The 18,388-nt window shown below is 51.0% G+C and overlaps 2 long non-coding RNA genes across 2 annotated transcripts; one reads left to right on the forward strand and one right to left on the reverse strand.

Annotated features, from left to right (window-relative positions):
• Positions 1-7,622: 7,622 nt before the first annotated feature.
• On the forward strand, positions 7,623-18,163 carry LOC129146676 (uncharacterized). The gene is made up of 3 exons (XR_008553704.1): positions 7,623-7,703; positions 8,629-8,748; positions 18,071-18,163. It is a non-coding gene; the product is annotated as an uncharacterized LOC129146676 (long non-coding RNA).
• Positions 10,002-15,340, reverse strand: LOC119256618 (uncharacterized). The gene is made up of 3 exons (XR_005127844.2): positions 15,047-15,340; positions 14,736-14,811; positions 10,002-10,481 (listed from the first exon to the last, which is right to left on the reverse strand). It is a non-coding gene; the product is annotated as an uncharacterized LOC119256618 (long non-coding RNA).
• Positions 18,164-18,388: the final 225 nt, after the last annotated feature.

Raw genomic sequence — 18,388 nt, forward strand, 5'->3', positions numbered from 1 at the left:
TTTAATTTTCATTTCTTCCAGCTTGATTGAGATGTAATTGACATATAACACTGTGTATGTTTCAGGCATAGAATGTGATGATGGAAATACATGTCCCTGTGAAATACTTAACGCAGTAAGGTTAGCTGCGCACCCATCACCTCACAGTTGCCTTTGGCGAGATCGTGTAAGGCCTTTCAGGTGTGCACTACAGTGTTGTTAGCTGTCGTCCTCATGCTGGACACCAGATGTCCAGACTTACCTTGTAGCAGGAGTTGGTACATGTGGCCACATCTGCCCCACCCCCTCTCCCGCCTCCAGCCCCCGGTAACCGCCAGTCAGCTTTCTGCTTCTTCCAGTTTGGTCCTTCCAGATTCCACATATAAGTGAACTCACACAGTACTTGTCTTCCTCTGTCTAACTCATTTCACTTACCAGGGTGCCTCAGGATTCATCCATGTTCTCAGAAATGGCAGGATTTCCTTCATTTTTATGGCTAAATAATAGTGTTACACGCACACACACACATTTTCCTTCCCCATCCGTCTGTCAACAGGCTCTTACATTGTTTCCACGTCTTGGTTGTTGTAAACAATGCTGAGTGAAAGTGTCTCTTTGAGATCCCATTTTCATTTTCTTCAGACACACATATCCAGATGTAAGATTGCTGGATCATTTGGGAGTAGTATTTTTAATTGTTTGAGAACCTCCATACTGTCTTCCAAAGGAATGGTGATTTTTTTCATTGGCCTGGCAATGTGGCCTCTCTCCACAAGAGATCAGCACTGGCAAAGCTAGTTTCCTCGCTTCCTGTGCAGATAGCAGTGGCCAGCCAATTGACCCTCTTCTGGCCCATGGGATCTATGCAGGACTGCTGGGGATCTTCTGGGAAAGTGTTTGCCCTCTCTCTGCCATGAAAGAAGAGGCCATGCTGTCTGAAGCAGGGAAGCCATCCTATGAGGCAACAAACATAAGGATAAAAAAGAGCCTTCTGAGGATGTCGGCAAAGGATGGAAAGTCATGTGTTCTCAATGTCTTCACTCTCATGAACAGGATGACGGAAGGTGGCTGACTTCTGGCACAGAGACTCTGGGGCTGTTGTCCCAGTGCCTGTGGATTAGCTGCCCTGTAATTGGCATCCATATTCCTGTGTGATATAGAGATGCTAACATAGAAAATGAAAGGCCCTACCCTTCCCCAGAAGTAGCCACTGTTGAGCTGTTAACATTTGGTACCTTTTTTCCCAAATATTTTGTGTACATAGAGATACATATATAGTCACAGATACATACAAAATTGATGGACACAGAGAATAAATGCATTCTTTTCTATGACCTGCTTTTGTTTTAACTTAAAAAAACACTACGGTACATTTCTTTGTCAGTACAGTTTTTTTGTTTTTTTTTTTTTAAGGGAAAAAAAAACAAAAACAAATGACTTGATCTTTTATTGCCAGATATTTAGGATGTATCCAATATTTTCTCATTATAAGCAATGCTGAAATAATTATCCTTGAACATACATCCGTGTGCACTCACCTGCTTGTTTACTTTGGATAATTATTAGGCATGGACAAAGGTTGTGCACACATCGAATGTTGACACATCTATTAAAAGAACATTTAGAGTAAGGCTAGTGCATGTGGCACTTTTGTGCTTGATGAACAGACACCTTGGTGGAGCTGTTTGTCTGGTGGGGAGACTGGCATCTGAAAAGTAAGCAAATAGTGGATAGCGATGTTGAGATGAATGATAAGCAGGAAACAAACTGATGCAAAATGAAAACAGGTACTTAGATGGCCACCAAGTAGGTGACATTTACGCTGAGGCTTGAAGGATGAGAAGGGTCCTGTAAAGATGGAGCGGAGAAGCCGCTGTCTAGGTGAAATGCCCCATGGAAGAAAGAGCTCTGATATTTGAAGATCTAAGGAAGCCAGTGTGACTGGAGGATGGAGCTATGCAAAGAGAATGGAGGGGCAGGCAGTGTCCAGACAACAGATCTTGTAGATCGTGTGGGAGCACTTGACTGTTATTTTGTTTAATGGAAAGTCATTGGAAAACTTTAAGCAAGGGAGTGAACTAGTGTGTTTTATTATTCTTATGTTGTATAAAGATTGCTCTGGTTTGTTGTTTTCCATTATTTGGATAGAGACAAAGCAGGAGACCAGTGAGCAAGTATTTGAGTGGTTTTAGGCAAGATGCTATGGTTTGGAGTGCTAGGAATATAAAAACAGATCAGCGGATAAAAACAAAGCATTCATAAACCAGGAACTTAGAGAACAAGTGTCTGTTCCTACATTTGTGGTCTACAATTTCATTTACTGAAGTTTTGCATATTGTTTTAGCATTTTAAATTTTAATTATTTCATATTTATTTAATGTCCGGTAGAGTTCCAAAAGATATTAGAATATAATGTAAAGGTTACATAATATTTGATATTTATTCTTATAATGTTCTTATAATAGTATAATAATACTCTGTTTCAAAAAATTCCTGGATATTTTCCCACACTTGTTTATCGAGGTAAGTTTAAAAATTAATTTTGTCATGTCCCATCACACCTTACTCGCAAACCATATTGATTCTTCGATTTGGATTTCAATCAATTTATAAATTAAGCTGGTGGGATATGACATCTCTACAATGCCATCCCTGCCAGGGATTTGTTAAGTTTTTCTATACAGTAAAGCTTTCTTTTATGCCTTTTAGTAAGGTTTTATAGTTTTCTTTCTATGAGCCTTGTCATTTCTTTTTAAGGTTATGCCTAGATATTGTATAGCATTCATTGCTAATATAAATATAATCTTTAAAAATCATACTTTCTAAATGGAAGTCACTGTTATTTAGCACTGTATTTAGTGGGCCTATATAACAGTTCTCCCTGCTTCCGAGTTTGAAAGAAACTGAGCCATGGGTACATACAAGATGAAAATGCTACCTTTACCACTGATAAAGTTGACTGGAATATGTAACTTTTGATCTGTAGCCAACTGGACTTGCTTTATTTCACCCTGAATGCGATAGGTTTACCTCTGACATAGCAGGCAGTGCAGTACAGTAGTATCCTTCTGCCCCCTCCCCAAAGATCTGTCTACAGGTAGAGAGGACACTCTGTACAATCAGCTGAAGCCAAAAAGAGAACTCAGAAGCATCTACTCTTGTTCAATTCCTTCTACTGATCAGATAAATTGCGTATATTCCCCTAGGGTGGAAAGATCAAGAGTCTTATTCTAGTGGAAGTCCTTCTGGATAGCCTCTCCCTTAACATTTTAGAAAATCATTGATTTGGTGTTTATCTTCTAACTAAACAGCTTACTGAAGTCTTTAAAAATTTTAAAGACTGATTCTTTTTGATTTTTATTTTTAGGCAAACACTTAAAACACAAATAAATAATGAAATTTCCAATATTTCAATTTCTTATTTATTTTTCTTATCTTATTACATAGGCTTTAGCTTGTAGCAATTATCAGGCATCCTTATGTTAGGGGGAAATGATGTCCTGAGTTAATCCCATACAGGCTTTGTGGACCCCACCCCCACTCCAGACTAAAGCCATCAGGACATTGGGAAAGACAAATCCCATCACCACAAGGGAGGGTGGCTGGGACCTGAGGGTGGAGTTGGGCAGCCAGGTTGGATATAAAAACCAAACACGTGGGCCTTGGGCTCGCTGGCTCGCGGTCGTTTGCCTCCTGGCTTCACCGCTCCTGGCTGGCGGCCAACTCTGAGAGCGCCATTTTGGGATTCCTGATCGGCGGATTGGGTAGGACTCATTTAAAACTTTGTCTCCCACTTTTCTCCCAGAGCTGTACATTTCCTCATTTCCCTTCCCTGGTAAATAAACCTTTTATTAACCTTTCACGTGTGCCTGCAGTAGAGCATTGATAAGTCCTTTTAAGCGCGCGGGTGACGACCCACAGTCAGGCACCCCGTTTTGTATCGGGGTTACTCTACAACAGTTATTTGATTTCTCAGGTAAGGTAAACAAGAATACCTTTATTTGTTTCACATTAAATATGTTTGTTGATGGCTTTTGATATACTGTGTCATGGTATAAAGTTTAAATCGTCTTCAGTAGTTCACTAAGTTTAAAAAATGTAATTGGAGTTGAAGTTTATCAAATAATACATTTAGCAGCTATTCTGATGATAATGTCCTATGACATTTTCCTTTAACAGTACAATGAATTTACACATTTCCTAACGTTGGACTAATCTTTCCACTTTCAAAATAAAGCTTGCTAGATCATGTTGGGTTTTGAATTGTTCTACAGAAAGCTGGATTCAAATAGCTAACATTTTATTTAATAGTTTTGCAACAGGGTGGTCCCCAGGAAAGGGGGAGGTTCCCTGCCCCACCCAAGGGAGGGTGGAGCTGAGCAGGAAGAGGAGAAGCTGCAGAAGAGACTGAGGAAGGAAGCAGGATGGAGCCAGAAGGAGACCTGGAGGAGGCGCATGGAGCCTAGAGACACGTGAAGAAACTGCGCTTGTCTTTTGGTCGTGGACTGGGTGACACAGATGTGGGTGAGACCCGTGGGGAGGTGACAATGGCAGCTTTTATCTTGATGTTGATTTTGCTCTTTTCCTTCCGGGCTTGTCCGGTTGTTTGTGACCCTTTTCTGTGGGTCCCCACTGGAAGATGCTTTAGACTTGTAGCAGGCTTTGGGGCCTTGTTCTGGGCCGATCCCATATGGATGGAGTTTTACCCACGAGGGGACGGGTAACTTTGGGTGCTTTATTTAGAAACTAGACTCTTTGCCTTCAACAGGGTGGTCCCCAGGAAAGGGGGAGGTTCCCTGCCCCACCCAAGGGAGGGTGGAGCTGAGCAGGAAGAGGAGAAGCTGCAGAAGAGACTGAGGAAGGAAGCAGGATGGAGCCAGAAGGAGACCTGGAGGAGGCGCATGGAGCCTAGAGACACGTGAAGAAACTGCGCTTGTCTTTTGGTCGTGGACTGGGTGACACAGATGTGGGTGAGACCCGTGGGGAGGTGACAATGGCAGCTTTTATCTTTTTTTTTTTTTTTTTTTTTTTTATAGAGGCATGTTTATTTATTTATTTATTTATTTGTTTGTTCGTTTGTTTTGTTTATACATGCACTGGGTACAGTCAGAAGCGCGGGAGGGTGAGAGAATTCACCAGAGCCAGAGCAGGGAGCAGAGCAGGCAGAAGGACCGAAGTACACTGCTGAGGGGAGCAGCGGGCGGCAGGAGAGGTCTGCGCGCCATGTGGGACCCTCCTCCAGTGGCCGGGGAGCAGCCGGGGATCGAACCGGAGCCGCAGAGGTCGCCGGCAGCTTTGCAACCCAGCGCTCAACCGCTGCGCCACCGGGGAGGCCCTGGCAGCTTTTATCTTGATGTTGATTTTGCTCTTTTCCTTCCGGGCTTGTCCGGTTGTTTGTGACCCTTTTCTGTGGGTCCCCACTGGAAGATGCTTTAGACTTGTAGCAGGCTTTGGGGCCTTGTTCTGGGCCGATCCCATATGGATGGAGTTTTACCCACGAGGGGACGGGTAACTTTGGGTGCTTTATTTAGAAACTAGACTCTTTGCCTTACCTGTATTGTTTCCTAGTTTTTATTAAAGTTCCTTCCCATTAAAGTCTCCTATGTTTTGTGTTGATGCGGCGGATGGCAGAACCCATTTAGAATAGGCAGGTTTGCGGGGTTTGGGCTGCCCCTCTCCCTGTCCTATAACAGTTTTGCAATTATTATACTCTTAAGTGAGTTGGTCTATAGTTCTGATTCCCATATTGAAGACTGATCCATGAACTTTGAAAAGATGGTTTTGACTCATGTGGATTTGGGGATTTCCAAGCTAAACAGGTTTTTTTACTCCTGGAATTCACACAGACCTAAATAGACTAATACATATTATGCAGCTCCAACAGGTAAACTCCAGCTGGCATACAGCATTTCCTCAAGTTATTTGATCACAGAACCTCTTTTTTCAAAAAAACATATATTAAGTGTCCAGAGACTAGTGTTTCATACTTGGGTGTCATTCTCCTTTTTGGTCTTACATCTGTCAGGTTTTGGTATCAGGGTTTATACTAAATTTGGAAAGTAAAATGAAAAACTTGTTTTTTTCCTGTGTGAGAGTTTAAATAACATAGGGCTTGACCATCCTATCTGAATCAATGGCTTGTCTGAGTGATCCAGATGCTTGACATACACACACTTGCGCTTCCCCCCAGGACCTGTTTTTATCCAGCAGCCAATTCTGCCTGCCACCCTTCTCTTTCAGACCAAATAGCTATTTGGGAAAAGCCTAGAATGTGTGAAAATGAGACTTGATGCATTAGGAAATTGATACTGATCACTCTTGCGTGGTCCTTAGCCCTAAACACTCTAGCCTCCTGACAAGAATCCTTTCCCGTAGTGTCCTGGGCTCTGCCTAGGATGCCTTCCTGAGGCTGGGTAGGGCTTGTCTGACTAGGGGTGCCAGGTCTGCTCTGGCTCCCTCCTCCTGGTCACTCTAGGTGAGGGTCAAGCTCATTTAGCTCCATTTTATACTCTGGCTTGTACCTTTCCCCAAGTATTGTAGGGCAGCTCTTCTCCTTAAAACTGTTCCTCTAGATGCTTCCCCCAGATCAGCCCCATAACCCTGGCTCTAGGTCTCTGGGTAGATCGTTACCCCCAGAAGGGGGGCGCTAAGAATTGTTAGTGGGTTGGGGTCAGTTGAGCTGCCTGGACTTAGTCCGGGCCTTATGTAAGCCTGTATGGGTCCCCCGAGGACGCTGGGGGCTTTCTGAGCTGGAGTAAATGGGACTGAGGACAGGCCTGGGGAGGGCTGGTTGTCCTTGAGAGAGGGGTGTGTGTGTGGGGGGTGTGTGTGTGGGGTGTGTGTGTGGTGTGTGTGGTGTGTGGGGGGTGTGTGTGTGTGTGTGTGTGTGGTGTGTGTGTGTGGTGTGTGAGAGTGTGTGTGTGTGTGAGAGAGTGTGGTGTGTGTGTGTGGTGTGTGTGTGGGGGGTGTGAGTGTGTGTGGGGTGTGTGAATGTGTGTGGTGTGAGTGTGGGTGTGTGTGGTGTGTGGGGGTGTGTGTGTGGTGTGTGAGTGTGTGTGTGGGGGGGGTTATGAGTGTGTGTGGGGTGTGTGTGAGTGTGTGGTGTGAGTGTGTGGTGTGTGAGAGTGTGTGTGTGTGATTTTATCTGAGATTCCCAGAGGCCTGGGGGCTCCAGGGCCCCGAGGCGGTGCGGCAGGGCCGGCCCGGCTTCGGCGAGGCCGGGGAGAGCCGAGTGGGGGGCAGAGACCGGCGGGGGGCGGTGTGGGGGGGTAATCGGCGCCCCAAGCTCCTCCTCGGCGGCCGGGGGCTTCCGTCCGGGGTCTGAGGCGGCCGCGGCCGGAGGTCAGCGGGGCCTGCCCGGGCGCGAACGGGCCGGGCCGCGGGGAGGCCGAGCCGGGAGGCGGGTGCCGGCGGCGGGCTCCGGCGCGAGGGCCCCCCGCCCCCCGCCGCGCCAGCCCGGGCGCCGGCGCCTACCCGGGCCCAGCGCGGAGCCGGAGCCGCCGCCCGCGCCGGGAGCCGCCGCGCCGTGGTCGCCGCCGCCGCCAGGCCGCGCCCCGCCCCCGCCGCCGCCGCCGCTCCCGGCTGAGGCTCGCGCTCGAGCTGCGGCGCCGGCCCCGCCGCCCGGCCCCGGGCCCGGCCCCTCCCGCGCCGCCCGGGCGATGAGAAGCTGCTTCTGCGTGAGACGGAGCCGGGACCCGCCGCCGCCGCCGCCCCAGCGGGGAACAGTTAAGTGAGGCGGGCGGGCGCCGGGGCTCGGCCGAGCCGGCCCTGCTGCGGCCCCGGCGGGCGGGCGGGCTCGGGCCCCGGGCCGAGGGGCGGGCGGGCGGGCGGAGCCGGGCCGCGCCGAGGCCTGCGGGCTCCGTGCCCGGCCCGCCGCGGGGACAGGCCCGGCGGCCTCTGCCCGGCCCTGCGCGCCGCGGCTCCCGGCTGCAGCCCGGCCTGGCGGGGCGGGAGGGAGCTCGGGCACGCTCAGGCCGGGCGCCCCCAGGGCCGGGGCAGGTGAGGGCCTGCAGAGCCGCCGTGGCCACCTGCACAGACCCGGGACACTCATGGGGCCTGGCCTGGGGTCCATCTCTCCGCGGCCACATGGGTGCAGAACGGCGTGCACCTGAGTCTCGGACATCTTCTGGGGTGTGGCCTCATCTGCCACCTGGGCACACAGGGAGGACACCTACACCCCAGGGCACCTGTCTGCATGATGAGGTGCCCCGCGTGTGTGTCCACAATGCAGAGTACCCATTCTGGAAGGATGGTGGGCATGAGGCCCGGGGACAGGGGCTGGGGCAGGCGGTATAGCCTCGTGCCAGGGGACCTCAACTCCCCAGAAACAACCCCAGGTGAATAGGGCAGACCCACAGCGTCTTTGTCCCTTTTGTTACCCACACACGACTCTTCCTGAATTATCAGCCTTTCTGACCACCGTGAAAGATGGGACTTCTGTCCCTGCCCTGTCTCTCAGCAAGGCAGGGAGGAAGGCCACAGGGGCAAATGGCAAAAATGGCTGTTGTCCAGTTTCTTTCCCACCCCCACCCAGAACTAGAGCCCACTCAAATTTCTGCCACAAAAGCAGACAGCAGGCCAGCGCCTCTTTGGGGCCTTTGTCTCGGGTGGTTCCTTCTTAATTTAATCTCATTGTCCATTTCTTGACAGCTGGCAGCTGGATCTCATCTCATTTTAACAGGGCTAGAAAACCTTATCAACTGCCCCAGAAAGTTAGCAGAGGAGCTCTGCGGAAGCCTACACTAACTGAAAAACGCAGGGTACTCGAAGGTTAGTTGCAGGAGACAGGTGGCCTCTGTTCTGCTCCCTGGAGCTCGTGTGGGTTCTTTGCCATGCCATGCTCAGAATTACCCCAGTGGCGCCTCCGCTGGGGCCTGGCACCAAGACCTGTGTGGAGCTGTTGACATGGCAACCTCTAGTTTTGGAGCCTAGAATCATCTTTAATCAGCATATTTCATTCCTTACTTCTGGCCTTTAGGCCACATTCCTGATTTCTACTGAAGGCATTTTCCCTGTCCTGCCTCCACCCTGCGGCTGGCCTTGCCCCATTTCTATGTGGAATCGTACATTGGGGTTACACGCAGGGACCTTAGAATTAGACCCCAGCGTCTCTCTTGGTTTTCCTATTGCTATGTCTTCTTGCCAAATTGACGAAATTTTCTGAGCCTCAGTTTCCTCCTCAGTAAAGTGAAGCTAAAGATAGTCACTACCTGTTAGGATTATGATGAGAAATGAATGAAATATTGCAAGTGCTTAGCTTCACGCCTGCCACGGGGCAAGAGTTCAGTAAAAGTTCGTGGTAGTTATTAAAGGTTTGTTAACTGATTAATCAGAAGAGTAGCTTCAATTTTTTTTTTTTTCCAGAGTACCTTTCTACTTGTGGTTATTATTTAGGTCTTTGCCCAGGGCAGCGGGGAAGGGATGATATAGTAGAAGGAACTCTGGGTTGGATTCAGGAGCTTGAATACTGAGATTAGGATCTAATCAGGTGACCCTAGGCAAGTTGTGGAACTTCATGGAAACTTCCTGAATCCCCATCTCTTTGTTTTTAATAATGGCCTAAGAATAAAACCTACCCTGAAAGGTCGCATGAGCTTGTGTGTGAGTATCCTGGCACTGCCCATGGTGGGAGTCTTCGCTAAATTTAAGTGAGGTGCAATGACAGATCCCAGTTTTGCGGGTCTGACATTTATCCAGTTGGGGTGGGGGTATAAGAAAAAGAATCCAAGAATACCTTGTTTTAGTACATTTTACAAAACCTCAGGACCAAGTAAAGACATTGCTGGATCCCCCCTTCTGGGGTGTTGGTAGGGGCCAGGGGGCTGTCCTGAGTGTACACGGCCATCAGTTTCTTGGTAGATCTGCTTCCACGGGATCGGAATCCCCTCTGCCTTAGCAGTTGGAAGTGCCCCATGCTTCATGCTCAAGGAGTGACATCCTTGCCACACTGGAAAGTAATGATGGTGTTGGCTCAAGCATGGGAAATGTCAGAGGTGCTATTATGATGATGAAGATAACAAATGACTACACGACTGCATGTGGGGGGCTGAGAACTCTGTATTTAGTTGGCTGCAGTTGAGTGAGCAGAGTCTCCTTTGCTCTTTGGGCTGTGGGAGAGGAGGCCTGGGTGCCTCAAATGAGCTGCCTCTCCCCACGCTGTTCTCAGCCTCGCTGAGGCCCTCCCTGGCTGAGCTTCACAGGCCCCCTGAGCTCTCTGTGACCTTCTGCTCGCTGGGCTGCCCTTGGGAGTTGTGGTTTCCCTGTGTCACCTGCGCTGTTTGCAGCGGGCTTGCCCATGTCGAGCCCTCTCTGCAGCTGCTGGGAGGCACAGCAACCGCAGGGTGTGTGGGACACTACCTCCCCTGGTGGGGACATCCTGTGGGCATGTTCGGTTTAGTTGACACACTTCTGGCTAGAGGTGGCGCTTGTCCACGCTGAAATGTGAGAAAGCCACAGGCCAGGAGCCCAGCACTCCAGCTTTGTAGCTCATGCTTCCCTGTGGACTAAAGGACGAGCTTATTGGGCTTGTGGGTAGAATCAGCACCAGATATCATTCTCTCTCTCTCTACACACACACACACACACACACACACACACACACACACTTTTTTCAAAGGATACTTACTGATCAGCAAAGTAAAATGTTCAAAAGGAGCTCCCTTATTCCTTTCGAAAGAAATAAATACTTAATAAGTTACATATGTTTGTGAAAATGCAGATTACAGGGCTTTTTCCCAGATCTTCAATCAGGATATTTGGGGAAGAGGCCCCAGAATCTGCATGTTTAATGGGAACTCTGAGCTGTACTTATACTTACTGAAATTTGAGTCCCACAGTTGTAGGTGCTTTCATGTTAATTGTAAAATACATGTAGCATAAAATTTACCATTTTCGTTATTTTGAAGAGTACCGAGCAGAGTGGTGTCAAGGAGGTGGCTGTGTAACTCATTCCAAAACTTTCTCATTTTGTAAAACTTGAATCTGTGCCCATGAACAGCTGGTCCCTGCCCTCCCAGCACCCATCATTCCACTTGCTGTTTCTACAAATGTGACGACTTGAGGTGCTGCCCGTAGGCAGAACCCCACGCTGTTTGTCTCTGAGTCTAGCTTGTTTCAGGGAACGTAACGTCGTCCAGGGTCACCCACATCGCAGTGCGTGTGGCATCTTCCTCTTCAAGAGGGACAACCCTGCGGTTATATAAATGCCACATTCTGCTTGTCTGCTTCTCTGCCCATGGGCGCCTGGGCCGCTCTGGCTTTTGGCCATTGTAAGTAACATCGCTGTGAACTTGGTGTACAAATACCTCTTCAAGGTCCTACTCTCCATTCTTTGGGAGTAGATCCCCAAGTGGACTGGCTGGATCCTATGGTAATTGAAAGACTTGTGTGAAGACCCGCCTGCAGCGGCTGTGCCAGTTCCCATTCCTGCCAGTCGTGTGTGCGCGAGGGGCCCAGCTCTTCCCGCCTCCACAATCTCCGATTCTCTGCGTTGTTGTTTTTCCCCAGGGTGCCTTCCTAATGGGTGTGAGATGGTATCTGCTTGTGGTTTGGTTTGTATTTCCCTCATGACGAGTGATGTTGGATACCTTTTCACTTGCTTGTTAGCTACTTATATACTCTCTTTGGAGACAAGTTTTCAAGTCTCTTGCCCATTTTTTTCATTGAGTTCCTTGTTGAGTTGTGGGAGACCTTGATAGGTTTGGATATTGGCCCTTTATCAGATATGATTTACAAATATTTCTCCCTTCTTCACTCTTGTTGATTGTCTTTTGATACAGATTCTACAAGTTCTTTCTACCCATTATATCTCTGTAGAGAATGTATTATTAGCTGTTATTCCAGATGTAAAACTGGAGTGACTCATCTGGGATCACACAGCTCTAAATGTCAAGCCCGGGTTCAAGCTTGGGCACCTCAGAGCCAAAGCCTACCCGTCCCATCCCTCTGCTCTGCTCCCCATCCGCCTTCAGCACAGGAGGCCCCTTTTAGGTCTGCAGGAAGTGGCAGTGGCGTGAGAGGCACTCTGTTACTAAAGAGGAAATGTCAACAAAAGACTTGGGGATGTCTTCCTTGCCACCACTGAGGCATTGACTGCCATGTGCCAGGCCCTGTCAGGTAGTGGGTGTGGGAGGATGCTTCAAGGGCAGGGTGGCAAGGTCAGCTGAGTAGAGGCATTCAGGGAACATGCAGCACACCCTAAAGGCACATCTCTGGCTCTCGAGAAAACTCGGGCTATAGCGGTGTTCTGGAAGCGTCGCCGTACAGGCCGTACAGGCAGAGTGGCTGGATGACGACACCTATGAAAAGAAACGGCCAAGACCCGTTGAAGGCCCAGAAAGGGCGGGCGGTGATGCACTTGCCTTGCTGAATGTCAGAAACCAGAGGTGCTGTTGCTTCGGGCCTGGGAACTCACTGCCCAGGATTGAGGTGACATGTTGACATTTTTCTTCTGCAGGCTTTGTAGCCATCAGGGCTAGGGCATGACTCATCGGATGTCATTGAACATCAAGACAGTGTTGTTCTTGGAGCCCCTGGCGAGGCTTCCTTTGCAGGGTGCCTGCCTTCTGTTGGGGTTGTTCTCCTGCAGTCAGGGACAATATGGCACCAGGACCTGATGGGGTTCCCCACTCCACCACCTGGCCCCTGCCAGCACCAGGTCCCTTTGGTTTTGCCTGTAAAGGGCAAGGCTTTGGCTACGGCTGGGGGATAGAGTTTGATTCAGATTTATTTCTGGAGAGTGATTCTGGGATCCAGCTTTGTACTGTAACAGGCTGTACAACTAGAGCGCCAGGCCTGCCTCGCATGGAAAACCTGCTTGGTAATCAAATGACGAATAGCCATCTAAGCTTAGGGCAGGCCGAATGGCTGCATTTACACACAGGATTCTTCTGTCAGAAGTAACAGGCCTTTATGGGGAAAAGGAAATGCTCACCATTGTTAGTTCCCCAGCTGGAAAATTCTTTGTGATCTAGAAGAGCTTAGAAAAATATTTGCTTTAGTTCTCTACTATCTCAGCAGCCTTCCCAGCAGCCTGTGTGGCCTGTGGCCACCTGGCCATACTCGACAGGGTTGATTTGATTTGTGACTGGTCACCATGGAAGCTGTCCAGACCAAAGGGCAGGAGCACACCCGCATGCTGTCTTGAGAGTTCACAGGGGACACTTCTTAGCCTGTCCTCTGCCTTCCCCACTCGCTAGCGCCTGGGAGCCGGCTGGCCATTTACTTGGGTGCCGCCTGGACCCTGGCCTCAGCTTACACCCTCTTGAGGAGGTAGGTCTCTGCACCTTTGCTGTGTGGAGGTGGCTCTGTGTGTGTGTGTGTGTGTGTGTGTGTGTTGGTGTCCATTAGTGAAACCTGGCTGAGGGGCAGTGCTAGTAGTCAAGGGACAATAGAGGGGGCAGGGACTCCTGCATCGCTGCTGCTGGAAACAGCAGAGCAGCCCCCTGACGGCCGCCCCAGTAGCTGTCCCTGGGGGACAGCCGGCTCTCAGTCTCCCCCTGGCTCTGGTGCCATTTCCCGTGGTGAGTGAAATATTTATCCACTTCCCTTCCCAGGCCCACAGGCTGGTAGATGTGGACAGGCAGTTGATGCCTTTTGTGCCCTTGACTTTGGATTTCAAACAAGCATACCGCAAGTTCGTCCTTCTGTGGGGACTTCATTAACCCACCGGCTTTGTTGTTTCAATGACAGCACCCCAGTGTACCTGCCCCCCTTAATACTTTGGAATGACTCCTCAAGAGTTGTGTGCATGTCACGCCGCCGGCCCTGGTGGGCAGCGCTGGCGGTGCCGCTTCTGAGCAGGCTTTCTGGCCACAGCCTCCTGCTGTGCCTCCTTTGAAGGCAGCGCCCCCTGCCCCCCTGCAGTCCTTGCCCCCTGAAAGCACTTCAAACTCCTTCGCCCGCACCCCAGCCCTCTGCTGGAAGGGCTGAGGAGGAGAGAGGTCTGAGCTCTGTCGTTTGGGGTTTGATTTCACTGCAGGAGTTGATAAAAGGAGATAAACCCCAGGCTCCCAGGGCGGGGGAAATTAAACAGAGATGATATCAAAGTTCCCCTGAGTTTTCAACTGCAATACAGTAGCTTAGTTTTCTCCCAGACTGGGCGGGGAGGCTCCTCTTTGATTCAGAAACAATGTTCAGCATCAGTTAAACCCAGCCGGCTGACTTTTAGGGATTAGGCACACTGTTGCCTTCCCTCTTTGATCAGCTACCAGGTTGCAGCATGCTGTCTGTGCGCCAGGCCTTTCTAGTTCAAGTTCCTTTCTCTGTGAACCTGGGATGACAGCGCTGGCGGCCGAGGTGCTGTGGTGGGGCCGCTGGGGGCCCCTAGGTGCTGTTTGCAGCATTGCGGGCAGAGCAGGAAGCAGGCTGTCTCCCACCCAGTGCTGTGCGTACTTCACCTGAGCAAGGCATGACAAAAATCCTCCTTGGCTTGAGGCTTGCAGAACATGCCTCACCCCACCTGACTCCCACGTGCCCCAGTGTGTGCATGCGAGACACGCACACACTCACATGCACATGCAGTCACACATGCACACACACACAGACACTCATGTGCACACCCTCTCCCGCCTCATGGAGACACAGAACACTGCTGGCAGCAAGGCTCAGCAGTCCCCCCGCCCTTGCAAATGATCACAGGCTTGGGGTTGGAACCTGACGACCCACCGGGTGACCTGAGGAGGACTAGCCCCAGGTCAGCGCCCCACACCTCAGAGCAGATGTGAGTCCCAGGAGCTGGCCCCACCTGCATCCCTTACCTGACAGTCACTGGATCTGACTGACTTGCAGGTTGGTTCCGTCCTCCAGTGCTGGGAAATCTCCACATCCGCTATCCTGTCATCCAAAACACTGGCTCAGCGTCTGCCCCCACCCCCCCCGCCCCCAGCCCCTCCTCGCAGCCCCAGCTGGCAGGGAAGGAGGCTCCCCGAGCTCTGCCCCTCCTGCCGCCGGGCCCTGGGACTTCCGACTCCGCGAGGGGCCCGGCGGGCTGTCGCCCCGCGCCGCGGCCATCCATCAGCCTGTTCCCTCCTGCGCGACGCGCGGTCTCCCTCATTAGGCCTAAATTTACCTCCGTCCTACACGAACGTGGCCCTAGCTCATTTTTATTGTTGTAAATTATTTATGAGGGAAATGTTGAATCTTGAAACTGAGGTGTGAGGAAAATTAGTCCCATGTTCCTTTTATCTCGCTGCACTTTTCTCCCCCTCGGTCACTGGGCTGCGGCTAGAGAAAGGAGACTCTGGCCTTTTAACATATAATTAGTGTTGAAACTGCTGCGCTCCCAGGACAGGGTCTCCCTCTGCGCAGCGTCGAGGGGTCTGGCGCCTGCGAAAGTGGGGTGCTCCGGTCCCCGGCCGGGCCCCGGGAGGGAGGCCGCGGCGGCGGGAAGGCCCTGTCCGGGAGCTGCCTCAGGGGGGCCCGCAGCGCCGCAGGGACCCCCAGACAGCTTGCCCCTGCGCCCGGACACCCGCCGCCCCACAGCCGCCCCTCAGACGCGCTCTGCGGCCCCACGTGCTGGCCGCTCCTGCTCCCCGGGCCTGACTGCCACCCCGGCGGGCGCTGGGTGCCGGCCCGGCCCGCCTCGGGCCCAGGGAGCGGTGGGTGCTGCGCCCTGAACGGGCTTTGGTTAGGAAGGCCAATGGAAGTGATGGTGGAGACGCTCTTAAAAGTAATTTGCAGTCAGAAAGTACGTGACGCGGGCAGGCCGCGCGAGGGATCGCCTCTGCCGGGATGTCTGCGCGCTGCTCGTCAGAAGCCGCCTCCGCTGATGGCGGCGCTGGCTCCGCGGCGAGCCCGGCCCGCGAGGACGCGTCTGTCTCTACTTCACAAAGGCGGCCTTGATCCCCGGGGCCTGGCAGCCGCGGGAGGGAAGCGGCAGCCGCCTCTGAGAGGCTCCGTGCTCGCCCTGCCGGCTGCCTGTTCCGGGGCTGCGGCCGCCCGCTCCTTTGTCTGCCTCAGCTGGAGGCCGCCCGCGGCCATCTTGGAGTCGCGGCTGGGCTGCTCTCGGGGCGCCCTGGGGAGCTGGCGGGGCCTCCAGGCCGGGTGTGCCCTCCTACTTGGTGGTGGGCTGCGGAGCGAGAGAGGGCCGCTGCCAGCCGTGCCTGGCGGAGGGCACTGCGGCGGGAGGATGTGAATCTGTTAGCAAATGAAGTACTTACTTATCCCCATGCTTCTGCAACCCCTCCTTCTCTGATCGTGGAGGCAGTACTATCTTAATAAAGAAAAAAAACTTACCTCGCTTGTTCTTTGTTAAATTCACAGCATGATATTTTAGCACTGGCAGGAATTTGTACATTCCGTTAATGAGTTGTTAATTGCAAAACATTTTGGTAACCAACAGCAGGTACCAATATTTTTGCAAGCTTCAGCAATGTGATTTTCGTGTTACCCACAATATGGGGTTTTTCGAGTGAAGACACTTTTTGATCAATGTTTGCTTTGGATTGGGCCGGTGAGGATATTTAATTCTGAACCTTCTTTATTGGGGACATGCACGCATGTTCATTCATTAACTATTTACTTAAAGCCTACTGTGTGCAGGAAGCTCTAAGCCCAGGGTTTATGCAGATTAGTCCACTTGGTAAAGGAAATTGGAAAATAGTAAAGGATGTGTATCCTGTCCTCCCTGCCCTGGGCTTCTAGAAGCTTCTTTCCAGGAGAATAAGTAAAGCATAACTTAGTTTGGCTTTTGTCATAAACACAAGTGGAGCGGGGCTAGTACTGGGGGCCTCCTGGCCTCTAGGGAGACTTGGCTCCATTGCATTGACAAGTCTGTTTCTGGAGACTTGGTGGGTCCTGGGGGACGCTGATTACATGGGTGACTTGCATACAATATTTTGATTGTTCCTATTTAGGAGGCTGCAATCATTTTTAATAGTCTGCCTTTTCTGATTCCAGGCTAAGAACTAAGAGTCCTCCTTCTGCCTGCCTAGTTAGGCAGAATGCTGGGTCTGCTTTAAAAGCAGTAACCAACCTGAGAGATCTGGCAGAACTACAGCCGGTGGAATTTAATTGCTGTAGAAGGAGGTGGAATTTAACTTGCTCTTTTTCATAGCTTGTCCTTTTAAAAGTACTGAAGTCATTTACATAAGGTGTTACCTTTTTTATTTGCTTTCTGGTGTACTGCCACTGAGCTGCCCAGACCCAGTGCTCTCTATATTACCTACCTCTCTCTGGTCACATCAAGAGGCAGTCAGCAGTAGAATAATAATTCCATTCCCACCCCCCCTTCTCCCAAAGTGCCCAGCAAGAATTACGGCCATTGTTAGCGGCCTGCTTTGAGCGAGCGCCCACATGGCTGCAGGATTAAACCCAACAAAGGCAACTGCCAGCCCTCTAGGGGGAACGTTGCCTGCCAGGTTTCTGGCTGGTCACATCAGACCTGCGTACCCCAAACCCACCAGTCTCATTTGCTTGTGTGAGTGCCTACTGTGTGCCAGGGACCTCGCCAGCCCTCAGTTACATGATTCTCTTCATTTTCACAGCAGAACCGCCACAGTCAGTGTCGTGACTTCTTGAGAGCTCAGAGTCCTGGAGTCTGGACTAGAGCCCTGTTCTTCTGCCTCCATGCCCAGAGCGCTCTCTTCCCTGTGATTGCAAAGCTTCTTACTTGTTTACAAATCTCTGTCCACTGAACGATCCCACCTAAGTTGTGGTAGAGGCCATGGATCGTGAAGCCTGTCCTCCTCTGGAAGGAGACAGCATATTGGAGAGCAATGCAGGGTGTGGGCCGACTTAGCCAGGTCTGACTTAGCCTCTGGGAAGCTCTGGTATCTGTTCAGAGGTCAGGCAGCTGGGCTGGAGAGTTTGAGAATGGTTTGCTTTTGGATTTGAACCAAAACTACCTCTTCAGAGCAAGGACAAGCCCTCACTTTGTTAGTTCAGTGTCTGCCAAGCAGGAGCTAGAGGTGATTTGAATTCTTGGTCTAAGGAAAGGGTCAGGTAAGGTCAGGACTCTTAGCCAATTCCAGTGGGTGGAACGTAGCTCAGGATGCTGGCCCCAAGACTCTGGCCCTATCTGCTCAAGATGTTTGCGCTGTTCACTTTGAACACTCAGTTTGAATATTGTGCTGTTTTTCTTTTTCGGAACCAGGACCGATCCACCATGCCTGAGGTCAAAGACCTTTCGGAAGCCCTGCCAGAGACATCGATGGACCCCATCACAGGAGTGGGGGTCGTGGCTTCTCGGAACGGGCCCCGACGGGCTACGATGTAGTAAGTCAGGACTCGGCTTTTGCCTTTTGTCCACAGATTTAACAAATATTTATCTCCCGTGTTCTGGACCCTCTGAATCTAGTGTATAAGATGGGCTTCTTCCTCTGGGAACCTAAATGGGGAGGGCAGGCAAGACCAATGGGAAGTTTCGGGTGTCAGAAGACCCGAGCCTTGGAGCTGCTCCTGGCCTTGGCCT

This window comes from Talpa occidentalis, unplaced genomic scaffold (genome assembly GCF_014898055.3).
Source record: "Talpa occidentalis isolate TD23 unplaced genomic scaffold, MPIMG_talOcc4v2.1 talOcc4.337, whole genome shotgun sequence".
In the NCBI taxonomy this organism is placed as follows: domain Eukaryota; kingdom Metazoa; phylum Chordata; class Mammalia; order Eulipotyphla; family Talpidae; genus Talpa; species Talpa occidentalis.